Source organism: Echinops telfairi, unplaced genomic scaffold, assembly GCF_000313985.2.
Source record: "Echinops telfairi isolate 266 unplaced genomic scaffold, ASM31398v2 ScPeMD7_31;HRSCAF=116, whole genome shotgun sequence".
NCBI classification, from domain to species: domain Eukaryota; kingdom Metazoa; phylum Chordata; class Mammalia; order Afrosoricida; family Tenrecidae; genus Echinops; species Echinops telfairi.
In genome coordinates, this window is record NW_022103928.1 from 19,476,799 (window position 1) to 19,491,254 (window position 14,456).

General features: G+C 44.9%; 1 protein-coding gene across 1 annotated transcript in view; it reads right to left on the minus strand.

Moving 5' to 3' along the window:
* PTPRG (protein tyrosine phosphatase receptor type G) overlaps positions 1–14,456 on the minus strand; it is an 808,607-nt gene that overhangs the window by 573,261 nt on the left and 220,890 nt on the right. The window lies entirely within an intron of this gene.

Here is a 14,456-nt window from a genome sequence, read left to right on the forward strand (position 1 = left end):
TATAATGCTGAAAGATGAGTCTCCCAGGAATACAGAGCAGCCACAGCCATGGACTCCTGTGTCTTCACAAGTGGAAGGACAGCAAGGGCAGACAGGCAAGGGTTTGCTCAGTTATATCTGGGCTCACCATGAATCAGAGCCAACTCAATCGCAGCTACTAACCAAACAAGAAGCACCTACGCAGCTTCAAGGCCACTCCAAAGCCAAGCTCTGCCCATTTTGGCTCCAGGTGTGGGCCATGCTCAGCTCTTCTGACTGTTGAATTGAACAATTCCTCTTCAACAACCCAAAGGGGGAACCCTGGTAGTGTAGTGGTTACACGCTGGGGTGCCAGCCCCAAGGTCAGCAGTTTGAAATCACTAGCTGCTCCAGGGAGAAAAACGAGGCTTTCTTCTCCTATAAAGCCATTATAGCCTCAGAAACCCACGGGGGCAGTTCTACCTTGTCCCTAGGAGGTGCAAGTGACTCGTTGGGGGTTTTCTTCAACAACCCCAAGGGTCAGAGCCATTCTTTATGAAAGGACTCTTGTTTTGAATCGTGTAAGAGCAAACCAAAAAAGTATCGATACGCTTTGCTCCTGGACAGATTTTCCTTTCTATCTCCACAATCAAGATTAAAGGTGCTGAGGGGAACCTAACACGAGTTATCTGAGGTGGGTGGATGAATTAATAAAGGCCACCAGCGGCCTTCCGGGTCACCTGTCTCTTTAATCTTGCTCAATGGTTAACATTTGGGAAATGCTCCCTTGTCTCCTAGAGAAATTATTTTCCGTTAAAAGCTATAAGGACATCCCCTCTGGTCATCAAATTTAATATAATGATTATTAAAGGAATTTGTGAATATTAATGTTCACTTTCAACTTGAGGGCCCGCACTACAAATTTTTCCTCCTTTTGGCTAGTAGGGAACGGGCCAAGGACAAAATCTGAATAAAGTTAAAGAGGGAGCAGCTACTGTTCAATTATTTCATTTATCATATAAAGCAGAGGTGGTGAAGCATTATCTACCCACAGACAGGATTACACTCGGGTCATAACGAACTGCTGCTCTCCAGAGGGGACTTCATACTGGTATAGCGGGAGACACAAGATGCAGCAAGGTCTGCAGAGGAACGGCCGTCAGCTCAGATACCCTGTATAATGCTCTGAAAACGGTGTCTCTTTGCACAAGCACATGGCCTTGTCTCTCCTGTGAAGCCACTGATGGATGTGAACCACTGACCTTGGGAACCACAGCCCACCTGAGTGACTTTAATAATGATGGTATCTTGGTAATAACTTAACTCACTAGCATCAAGTCAAAGGACTGAGTAGAACTGCTCCGGTGGGTTCCTGAGTCTGTAACTCTTTATGGAGCAGCTGCCGGTTTTGAACTGCTGGCCTTGCATTTAGCAGTCCCATGTATAACCCACTATGCCACCAGGCCTCCGATAATGGTAGCAGCAACTAGTATTTACTGAGCATTTATTTACCAGTCAGCTGTCATTAAAATGTCTCCTTATTTTGAAGTAGATGCTATTACACTTATTGTATTTTATTGGCAGGAGGGTGGGTTTTTTAAATCAAACATTTTAAAGTGAATGGTTCATTAGCAGTTAGGACATTCATGACGGTGTGTAGCCACAATCTCTATCCAATACACTGTCATTGCCTCAAGAGGAAGTTCAAAGCTCCTATCCACCGAGCCGTTGTCTTCCTTCCCCCTACACCTAGCCCCCTGGCCAGTTGTCTTCTGGTGTTATATTTACCCAGTTCTGGGTATGAAGGAATAATCACAAAGATCATCATAACTGGTTGAATTAGATGAGATGCATGGGGCAGTAGGAGGCATATAAGGATTTGTCATTAATACTGATGCCACCCATCTCGTGCACTTACAACACATTCATATCATGTTTTCGCTGTTCATATCAGTTCCAGGGAGTCGACTGGGAACCCCGGCTCCCCTCTCTGCATCCAGAGTATAAGCGCGCTCCATCAGGTTTCCATGGCAGCTTTTCTGGCCGTAGTGGGCCCAGGCCTTTTCTTCAAGGCCTCTGGGTAGAGCTCTAATCTCTAACCTTCCCCTTAACAGTTGAGAACATTAACTGTTCTCGCCACTCAGGGACTCCTATCCGTTCATACTTCAGCCAAATGAGTTCAAAACCACCATTAATATAATATGAGCTAGTATGCAGAGTAAGTATCATGTACTGAAATTGCTTTCCCACGTGGAAGCCTGGGTCTGGTACTATGAAGTACAGTCAACTGTTGAACATTCATTCAAAGAATCAAAACACCAGCTTTGGTACCTGCTCCGGACTGTGCAAACATCTTTACTTCATTCAGCCCGTCTTTCAGAGCCCCCAACCGGTGGGCGCTACTTAAACCACACCAGAAAACGCTCCGTGTTGGAGGGACGTTTATATATTCCACTTGCAGTCAGCAATCTGCCAGCGCATAAGCAAAGCAAGCTATCTCCGACGCCTTACATTTCAAATTTCTCTACACCAAAACAACAAAATATTTAAACTGTTAACATCTGCTCAAAGACCTCAGAGATGAAAGACTTCCGGAAGGCATAGGCGGTATGTTGCCTATGGAAAAAGTCAAATTACATCGGAGGGCCATATTTTCAGAAGCCTAACCTATCGTGTCAGAAAAAGGAGAGCCAAATGCCAGCAAGCAAATGTATGGATAGCGAAGCGGAGCCGTCAACAGTCTGAGAGCAGAGAACATGAACAGATGGCAAGAGGAAAATAAAGACAAGGGGGGATTTTTTTCCCCTGTCAAAAAGAATAGTCATTCCAACACATCCTTAAAAAAAGAAAAAAATCTATCAATAAAAAGGCGCTCACGCCACGAATGTACACAAGTTTGTCATGATCATGTCAGCTTCTCGCCTGGCGCTCCAGTTGAAGTAGGGGCTGGGGAAGAACCGTGGAGGGCATAGGACGGTGGGCACAGGGCTCATCCAAAGTCATCGCCTACCTTTGTAAGGCCGTGGGCAGCTCAGCACAGAGAACACACACGTGAGCCTCCAGTGAGTGCGTGACCGGGAAAGCCCTAACTCCACGTGAGGGACCCCCACGGGGACTAAGCCTGCGTTGAGTACCCGGGAACCACAGACAGTCTGTCCCAATATGAACTGACGAAGAGGCAGTTAGGACATCCCTTAACATCTCATCGTGTGTTTTCCCTTCCAACCCATTCTTCATTGGCTCCCTTTTTAATTGTCCTCTGATTCCTTTTGGATTGAAAATAAAAATAACCAATGTCACTGGACAAGTTGTATAGAAATCATGGAATGGAACCATCAGCTGTATGAACCTTCACTGGGCATGCAACGCACTTTTATAAAAAGAATGTTTTAATTTTAAAAGTAAGCCTCCGCTCCTAAACAAAAGCACCCAAACATGTCATCATCCACTTCGGGGACGCCTCCCCCTCTCCTCCACAGCAAAGGAGTGTGTGCCAACAAGCTGGCCCGTGGAAACAGCTCAGTGTACCACGGAAACCGCTCCTGCAGCAACCATCGCCCATCCTAAAGATGTGATTCCGGCACGGTCAGAGAAGCACGCAGCAGATGATTCCCGCGCTCTCTTTTCTACAATCTCGCCACACGGACATTCATTTTGGTCCTGTCCAGCTGACAGCGACCTGCAAGGAGGGCATCAAAGGAAGCGTGGCTGGCAGCAGGTTGGGGCCCGGGACTACTAATCAGTGCATTTTGCCACTTTATTTTTATATCAGTGTCTCTTGTCTGCCATTCTCCCCAACACAGAATTCAGAAAATCCTTTACCGGAAAGAGATGACCTGAGCCAAGATACAGAAAAAGGAGAAAAAGGAATTGATTCATTTAAATAGAAGTTTTTAAGGTAAGAGGCTTCAGGTATAGCTGGTTCCAGGGTCTGAAGAGATATCAAGATAGATCATGATCCCCTTTCTGCCTCTCCTATCGACAAGTTCCATCCACAGAGGCAAATCACAGGACACTTTCCTGTGGATCAGGAACACATCCGAAAGGAAGGACGCTCGGGTCACAAAGGGCCGGTCTTGTTAACCCAGGAAAGGCGCTCATTAGCGTTACTTCAGATACATAACCACTTCCGACTGTCACAGTAGCCAAAAGCTCTGACAGCCTGCGTGACAGGTCCATCCATATGAAAGTATCAGGGGTAGGTCAGTGTACACTCTTGTTGTGGTCTCTTCCAGAGGCAGCGGACTAAAGTTGCCTGGAATAGGGGCAGGCGGGAGACCCGGGAAATGAAATGAACTCGACATTTCTGAGGATCCCTCTGGTGCTCACAACTCAACCACGATGACCTTCCCTTTATCTGTCCGTCTTTCTTGATCCCACCCCCCCAAGGCTCTTCTTTGCGTTTTCTATTGAATGAATGAATGGCAGGTGATGTGCTGGGAGAAAGAAAGAAGCTATGACTGGCCATGGGAAAAACAAACTGAGAAAAGGGGAACAAAGCACACCTCAGCTATGAACCCGAATTCCTGAATTCACCAGAAGGGGCCAAGAAATAAAAGAAATATGGCCAAAAGAAAACAAGACACATGGCCTGTGCCGAGCTGAGGCCACCGAGGGTAGGTTTAGTGATCAGACAAAGCCATCATGTCTTGTGTGCCGCCAGAAAGAGGAGCCCAACCAGCCAGCACCTATGGGCTGGCCAGTTTCTTTGGGTGATGCTGTACCACCTCAAGTGGAGGGCTATAAACCAGGGTGTCCCAAAGAAGGCTATCCCGCCCCCTAGAGGGGGCTGGAATGATCAAGGAGGGCGGGCTGTAAAAGCAGATGCCTACACTTCATCCGGGATTATGGACTATAAGGCCAGAGTTTTTAATTGCCTGGGAGTTGGGTGGGCAGGGGGGCGGGGGCGCAATGCATCCTCTTATTTATTTTCCTGAATAGAGGACTGAAGGCCAATACGTTTGGGGAGACTATGCTATAAACTCCTTTCCAACCAAAGTCTGTGCCCCTGCAGTCACAGAAGGATTTGGTCTAATCACTGGGGTGTTCAAGCCGCCAGAACCCAAGCTACTACTTATTTTGCATGAAGATGCCGCAAACATGTTCTTTTCTGCCTCTTAAAGCTATTAAAAGTCGAAAATAAACAATTAAAGATTAAAATAAACTTCATTCATAAATGATATCACTGAAAACTAAGAGAGCACCTGACACAACCCCCCGCCTAGCACACTCTCACATACATGCAGTCTGTAGAGTCATATTATGAAGCAGCTATTACAAGTACCTCATTATAAGTATAGCAGCCTTCAGCACCTGAAACTACCACATAGGCGTGCTCAATGTCTGCCTCAAACTGATTGTCTAGGAATTAAGATCACTTAGTTTCTAAAAGCAGGAGGCAATATTGAGTCAAAGGGAGAAACAGCATGTCTCAACAGGATATAATTCCCAAACACTTTGGGAATAAGCCTGAAAGAAATCTCAAACAGCAGGCACTTTAAAGCGCCCACAGCAAATGCTACCTTCTTATCTCGGCCCATGGAAAGATACTATGTTCCCGCTTCACGAAAGTATGCTGGAAGCTTGACATCCCTAGCTCTGGACCTTTACGTAAATGTTACGTGAAGACATTAAGTCAAATTAGAAAAGTCACTTACATCATACTTCTCCCCTGTTTCTTTAATAATTCAATGAGTGTTATATAATAATCATCACTATATTAACAATTTAATGATGGTTTGATGTTACATTAATATTGGATTATGCTAATCATTTAATTATTATTTAACAATTTGATGTTGTTTGCTGGCTCGTGGCAAACAGTCACTCCTAAATAGACTGCTGTTTTGAACTGAAGACCAATTTCTCATCTTAATGCAGCAAGTTGAAAACAGAGGGGCTGATTTATAACTCATTGAAACCACGAATTCCCTTGCAAATATACAACAGATGGGAGGAAATCAGATTCTGCATACACTTTATCTTATACAAAAACTTATCAACAAATCAATCAATGTGTCTACCTATGGCGGAGATGAATGACTTATTCAGACACACTTCCCTAGATTAAATAATTAAATCACAATGTAAAAAAAAGAGAGTTTCGGTTCTTTTTTAAAAAGAGAGAAACCAGAGAATTTTCTAGAGGTAAAGGTTTCTGAGATGGAGCATTAGCTCATGACACTTGGGGGCAGCTACGTGTGACCCAATGGCAAAGGGCACAGTTCTTGAGGTGCTGCTGCGATGCTTCGTCACAGGTAATTGTAGGGACACCTGACCCAGAGTTTTAGCCCCAAAGCAAATGAACATCATACCCATGATGATTAGTAAACCACAAGCAGCGCTGCTCGCTCTTCAGGAGAGTTGTTATTGCAACTAAGCGCGCGAATAAACTCAATATTGATGTTTTCAGTAAAACAGCATATGGTCTGAGTTTTATCATCAAGCCTGATTTTAATCCAAACCACTGGCCTAAAAACTGGCTTTGTTAACTGCGAGTTTATCCTAAACGGGCTCTCGGGAAGGCGAGGCGGACAAGATGACCCTCCTTTGCTCTGTGCTTGCGGAGGACAGTTAAGGGAGGATGGTGACCACCCCAAAGACCCTCCACCCAGTAGTCAAGTCCAGCAACTCCAGTAAATAAAACCAGACTCAAGTCAGCTCACTGCCGACTCAAAAGGACTCTCCAAGGACTGAGTAGAATGGCGCCCGTGGGTTTCTTTATGAGAGTACAAAGCCTCATCTTTCTTCGCCAGAGCGGTTGGTGGTTTTTAACTGCTAACCTTGAGGTCAGCAGCCAACCCGTAACCCACTGTGCCACCAGGGCTCCTCCCAGTACCAAAGACTTAGAACAGGACACACCGTTGGGCCCTGGTGCCCGTGTGAGATGGGGGAGTCGAGGGTAGCCACGCTCAGAGCTCCACAACCCAAGACAAACCCAAAACAGCTACCGCTCAGCCCTCACACTCAGAGCCGAGCGTGGCTCCGGTACCCATGAGCATAAGCAGAGTAACTCTCATTTCTGACATTGCCTGGGGGGGTACCAGGAAAAAAGCTGAAAACAAGGATCTAAATGCAACAATGTAAAGGATCTCCATTAGGGCAGGGTGCACTCAAACCCCAAACCAAACTCAAAGCCGCGAGTTGATTCCTACACACGGTGATGCCATCGGGCAGGGCGGCGCTGCCCCTGTGAGGGTTCAGACTGGAACTCTTTAGGGAGGCAGAAAGCACTGTCTTTCTCCCTTGGAGTGGTTGGTGACTTTGACCTGCTGATATTTAGGGTCCCAGCAGGCTCCTAGCTCCACAAACAAAATTGCCTTCCTTTGAAGACAGGACTTGGTTTCCAGCCTATTTTTCCATCTCACCTCATTCCAATAGAAATCTACAGCAGACTCATTTGAAACCAAGTCTGTCCAAGGTAACAAGTTAGCGTTATCTATGAATAAACTTCCATTACTACGAGACAAACATTTATGATTTCTGAACTCTGTGCCCTGTAAACATAAAACACTTAGTTAAATACATGCGCGTGGTTTTCAGATACATCGGGTCATGGGAAAAGGAAACACGAAACAAAACCCAAAGCATATAAAGCATCTGAAGCACGAAGCACAAAGCACTGGGGAGTCTGATGAGTGAAGAACGTGGTATCACTTCTGCCCCCTCACTGTTCTAGTAGCACAACAGGAATGTCTTTTGTAGCGATTATAACACTGCACTTATTGCCCCTCGCTGATGTGTCCTTCTTCCCAGCCAGCCCAAGGTTCTTAGGGGCACGGGGTACCTCTCACTGGTATTCACACTGGAAGAGACCACACATGCAAGGGCTCAACATATAGGACCTCAAAAAGTTCATGTAAAAGTGGAATGAAAAGGTAAACGGATTTTCCCAACACTTTCTTTTTTTTTAAATCCTTTTATTAGGGGTTCATACAACTCTTATCACAATCCATACATACATCAATTGTGTAAAGCACATTTGTACATTCATTGCCCTCATCATTCTCAAATCATTTGGTGCCCACCTAAGCCCCTGGCATCAGGTCCTCATTTTTCCCCTCCCTCCTCACTCCCCCTTCTCTTATGAACCCTTGATAATTTATAAATTATTTTATCATATCTTGCCCTGCCCGACATCTCCCTTCACTCACTTTTCTGTTCTCCGTCCCCCAGGGAGGACGTCACATGTAGATCCTTGTATTCGGTTCCCCCTTTCCAACCTACCCTCCCTCTACCCTCCCAGTATCGCCACTCACACCACTGGTCCTGAAGGGATCACCCACCCTGGATTCCCTGTGTTTCCAGTTCCTATCTGTACCAGTGTACATCCTCTGGTCTAGGCAGACTTGCAAGGTAGAATTGGGATCATGATAGTAGGGGGGGAAGAAGCATTTAGGAACTAGAGGAAAGCTTTATGTTTCATCATTGCTACATTGCACTCTGACTGGCTCGTCTCCTCCCCGAGACCCTTCAGTAAGGGGATGTCCAGTGGCCTACTAATGAGCTTTGGGTCTCCACCCCGCACACCCCCATCATTCATTATAAGATTTTTTTTCTCTGATGATGCCTGATACCTGATCCCTTCAACACTTCATGATCGCACAGGCTGCTGTGCCTCTTCCATGTGGGCTTTGTTGCTTCTGAGCTGGATGCCGTTTGTTTGCCTTCAAGCCTTTAAGACCCCAGATGCTGTATCTTTTGACAGCCGGGCACCATCAGCTTTCTTTACCTTCCCAACACTTTCTGAAGGCCCCTCAGCTATTCACTGTTTTAAGAGGAGCGTAGTGCTAAGACTCAGCACCCAAACATGGGTCATGAGATGTGCATAGGTGGAACTCAAAGTAGCAGCCAGAGATAAGCAACCAATGATTATGCCTAAAGTGAAATGAAATGACCATTTGTCAGCCAGGACAGGGATGGAGTCTTGGCACAAATAATCCCCACCCCCCACACACCCCGAAAAGAGAAGGGATCAGAAAACAATGGCCCGGGGCCTCTGTCTGGGTTTCAATACACAGCTCTGGTCAGCCGTTTGGCTTTATTGATTTATTTTTCATTTCAAACCCACTTCATTGGGACCTAATACAGGGATGGGATGGTTGCTTTTATGATATAACAGTGAAACTGGGTAGACCCAACTGGGAACATATAGCCCCCAAATGTGGATCTTTACAGAAAGTTTGCAAACCATGGTCGAGAACACATTGTGACTAGACTCCAAGTTACCTGTGCCCTATACAAGAAAATGGCAGCAATATTCACTTTCACTTGAAATTTAAACTTCAAACTAGAATTTCGGAATTTCATAACCTCAACCTTCAACTTATAACTCATAGTGCCCCTGATAGGAATCAACTCGATGGTGGTGAGTTAAGGGTATTTTTATTGTTTTTGTTTTCTTTTGTTATGTTTTCCAATTTATAAACATAGGCAGAACCACAGTTCTATTAGCAGTAAAGTGTCATTATCAGAAATCATGTCTAACGCTATATAAGATGCACCTATGCGCCTCTCATCCTGTCCAACACAAGGAACACCAGAGGAAACCAAATTGTATGGACACAATTAGTCTACAGAACTAATGCACCGTTCAATTCTCAACTTCCATAACCAGAAGAACTCGATGGTGCCCTGCTACCACTGAAAGGGGTCTGACACTAGTGTCCTCGATAGAGAGAGCAGGGAACCACAAAGTCATTACAAAATAAATGACAGAAGAGACTTACTGGTTGGAAATAGACTGGTGGAACTCCAAATGAAGGTGGCCCTTCACCCCTTTTCAGGCCTGGACCTGAACTCCGCCCCCAGGCTTACCTTTCAGTAACATAACAGACAGGAGTGCACAGGGAACAGCAGCACCAGGAAGGTCCCCGCCTCCGAACTCTCCTCCAGAGGAGATCAGTGTGTGCCCGGATCGGCCTCCACGGGCAGGCAGGGATGGGGGAAAGCACAAATGCAGTGGATGCAAGGAGGAAGAGAGCCGGCTGCAGTTACACTGAGAGGACGTCAGGAAATGAAATGGACATGAATAGTTGACGGCAAGACCATTTGCTCTGTAAACTTTCACTCAATTCACAACAAACAGTAAAAAGAGAAGGAACTATAAATCACAGTGCAGTTGCTTCCATTATCCCAAAATATCATTTACACTCATGACGACTTCAATATTACAATAGTTGCTAGACTTGCTGTGAGATCTTGTGATGCAGTAATGTGTTAAAAACAGTCATGTATTACTAAATCACAATTTTTACTATTTTGAAAATTATGTCAATTAGTTCCTTCCCTAATCTTATGCTTCACAGTTTAGGAAATTAATAATACCTATTTAAAATACAGTGCTCCTGGCACGTGAACTTTTTTTTTCTCATACACTGAAATGAAAGGTAAATCTTAGCTTTAAGTAACAAAACTGCTACACACCTAATGATCTGCTTCCAAAATTTGCCATTTGGAACACTTTGAATGACAACAGAATATTGTCCAGGCCAGCACTACATGATGAAGCCCCTAGTTTGAGAGGCACTACCTAGAAAAACCACGATAATGGGCTCGAACATAGGAAGCATCAAGGAGATGATGCAGGTCTGAGCAAGGTTTCAATCTAAGGCACAGATGGTCCAAGTAGCAGTGACCTAACGCCAGGTCTCCATTCAATCATAGCACACTGGTTTAAGGAAGAAGTTGACCAATGTAGTCAATCTGAGGGACAAATGAAGAGGTTAGTAGCAGGGAAGTTCTTAAATCAGCAGTGAAATTATCTTTGGATACTTTAGATGTTACTGTTAAAACCACCATTGGCGTTCTCCGAGGAAGTCATCTGTTGACAGGGCTCATCCACACACATCTGGGGTCATCTTCAAGACAAAGAGCACAGCAGAGGAGGCCACAGCCCAGGGCAGCCTGGCTTTATTTCCAGGCTTGTGACAAGACTTCAAGGGGTAATGAGGGGTGTCCTGAAAGCCATCTTGGCCTGGACTGCCTATCTTAGAAGGTAATTGTTGCAATAAAGGGAAACCGCTTTACAGCCCATCAAGTCAATAAACCAGCCTTCTAAGAAGTTTCTAAGAACAAATTGACTTTAACAACTCCATAGGAGCCATTGTGATATAATTGTGTCTATCATACCTAAATTAAAACCTTCTAATAAGGAATAAACATTAAAATCCAGACCAGGCAAAGGGAGACATTTCTGGTCCATGAGGTCAGTGCTGAAGCATGCACGAGCTCCCCAGAAGGGCCTAATAAAGCAGGCCATGGGGATGTCGTTCACATCTGCAGTGCCCTGCATTACGGGGGGGGCGGAGTTATTTCACAGGTGACTGCAAGGTGAAACAGAAATGGTACCACTCAGGATCTTCATACTTTCAAAGGCTGACAAGCTAACCCATCACTGAAAGAAACTAAACCCAAGAACTGGTTTTTCAAACTGAGATACAATGTGATTCTTCCGAAGCTGCCTCAGATCCCTTCAATAACAAAGCAAAAAATGTAGAACCTACATAAAATAAATAACTCCTCGTGTGGCATCTTGTTGTTGTTGCCTTTATTTCCCCCACTAAAGTAACTTTGTTTAACCTTAATCAGTAACGGCAAATACAAATTGACACAAAATACCACGGGGCATCATTTCTTCATTGTAACTCTCTTTGCTGCTGCTGTCCCTTGACAAGGTTGCCTCATCTTTCATCATCTTCGTGAGTGTCGCTTGGCTACTGGAGCCAACCAAATGCCTCCCTCTAGCAGTCAACCTTATCAGGGGGGAAACGGACACACTTTCAAACAGTTCAACTAAACAAGCTCTTTGTTTCTGAGGTTAAAGACCTCTCTATTCTTCCACATAATCACTCTACAGTTCTCTGCAAGAGATCAGAGGATTCTTTTAGCCTATATTAAAAAAGCACTTTTTAGAAGAAAACCCATTAGATCACCTCCTATTTTCCCTTTTGGGATAGGTTAAGAACCCTACTTTAGATAGAAAAACCTGCAATGACACATGGAAGATCATGCCTATCTATTTTCCCCTTGTCATTTAAGCACGGTTACAGTGTGTAAGGCTTCTATTCCCACTGGGACGTTCCAAAGACAGAATGCTAATTTTCTTCAAGTTTAGCATATTCTAAATCTACATGATCTAATCAGAGAATAATCACTTTTAAATATGTTAACTCCAAAACTTGATAGATGTATGTCATTTCTGTGTTTAAAATAAAAATCTGTCAGGAGACAAATATAGAAATGCAAGGACCACAGAGGTTAACGGCAGATCTTTCCTCCAAAAGGAATATGCTACCGCCCACTGTGAACGCTCCTGATAGTGTCCGTCCTTGGGGTGAACTCTTTTCCCCTCCTCTGGCTCTTTCCTACTTTGACCCTGCGACCACTCATGAACGAGAATTCTCAGACGCCTTGTATTCACTTCCCCTTGAAGCCCTAGAAAGATAAAGGCCCAGAAGCAGTGGCCAAGAGATAACGAAGTGCCTCAAAAGGCCCACGGATCAAGTCAACCCGCAGCCGGGAAAACGCTAGCCCCCGTTTGGCTGTAGCCAGGGTCCTCCACAAGATGGGGCAGGCCCCGAACACACGTGTGTCCTTGACTGCAATGAAAAGCTGTGAACAAACGCGGAAGGAGGAAAAGAACAAAACGTAATTTTAGAAGCTAACACGAAGTGTCAGTTGCCCAAGGCAAGTCTGCTTTCCTCCCCCCTCCCCCTCCAACTACCATGACAGGCACACACCACTCCCCCACCAGCCCTAGGGGAACAGGGGGAAATATGAGTGTTTTAAAAGCAGACCTTGGATAAGAGGAAGAAAGTCACTTGGGATTTGAGGGATCCGCAAACGACGTTCATTTAAAGTGGCATTTGTTTATCAGTGTCATTAGCGATGACCACTTTGAAGAGGAGGCTAAAGAAGAGGACTGGGTAGCCAAAAGGGGGATGGGGTGGCCCTTTACAGGTCCCAGGGAGCCCAGAGGACTGGCCCTGCGGTATTGAAGAACTTTCTGTGGTTGTCAGTGCCTCTCCGAAGAGACCGGCACCCACTGGCACTGCGCGTGTGTGTCAGAATAAAAGGAGCGCCCTAGGCTTCCAGAGACTCCATCTCTGGAAGAAATCAGTCCACCCAGGCCGTTCTAGGTAACCCCAATTCCTCAACCATTCTGGTAGCAGCCAAGGGCACTGACCGTCTCGTCTGCACCACCCTGAGACTCGGGACTGCAAGTCTGCCAATCTGGGTACCCTGCACTTTCCTTGTGACGTTCAAGACTTCTATTTTCATTTCTCATGCCATGGTTTTCCCTGCAAGACAGCTGCTTATCAAGTGGGCCCTATGAATCGAAACCAGGTCTATACCAGCAAAACAGAGCAAGACGGATACCAATTATAAAGCTAATTTAACACCAAAAAAATCTGCTTTCACCAGAAACATGCAGTTAATGAAGGTCTAAGGATTTGGGAAGGGCTTAAATGAGTTTGAATTATCTGGATAATTACATTGATTTTTGCTAAACTAAACTCATTCTTAATTGGTAAAACTAATTACGTAAGCAGTAGCTCTTCGACACGTTTCTAGATTTTTCAAACCAAACAGCAGCCTTCGGTTTAAATTTCCTCGACAGGCGTGAAAGCCTGCACTGCACTGCACATATGGACGCACACACTCTTGGTGTGGACACGACCTAAGGAAAGTCTACGCCACTCCCAGAGTGCCCTTCTCTAATTGCATCACTCTAAAAGCCAAATAAGTCAGAGGTTAATGTGCAGAGCCTGTTCTTAATTCACAAATGTGGCTGAGAAAAGCGGTGATCAGTTTGCCTGTTAGAAGCACAGCCATGATCATCCCTGTAGCGTTCCTGCATGTAATTAGCCTCTTTCTTTCCCGGAGCTATTTATAAATGCATAAATATACCTGAGCGCTACGTAATGATGACAGACAGTGACAACATATTGATATACAGTGCCACTTCGTAGTTGGAAATGAATATTTCATTAGCTGAGTTATCACTGCTAGGTTACGACCTTCAACTCTCAGATTTTAAATTCACCCACTTTCAGAATACTAAACTGCTCTTGAGCACACCACTGAAATTACAGATGTAGAGGTAAATTTTCAAGATAATTTTTAATTCCCAAAAAGGTCAAGGATATGCATAGTAAATTCTTTAAAAGAATTGTACCTCATAATGAGAGTGAATGGGTCATTATGATTGCTAATGATATTTGCTTCTACATGTAAAACTGGAAAGGCAGAGAAACAGATCATGCTCACGGCAGGAAATTATCAAGCTCATAATTTTCCAGTACCTTGCACAAGAATCTTTAGAAAAAAATTAACTATTCAGAAGATCAACCGACTAGCCCTGGAGTTCTGCTTTCTCAAAAACTAGAGCTACAGATGTCAGCTTCTAACTCAGCCTCCATTTCCCCATGCACGGCTTCCCTCCCAGGAGCCCTGGTGGTGACAGGGCTACACCTGAGCTGTGGACCACCTGTCTG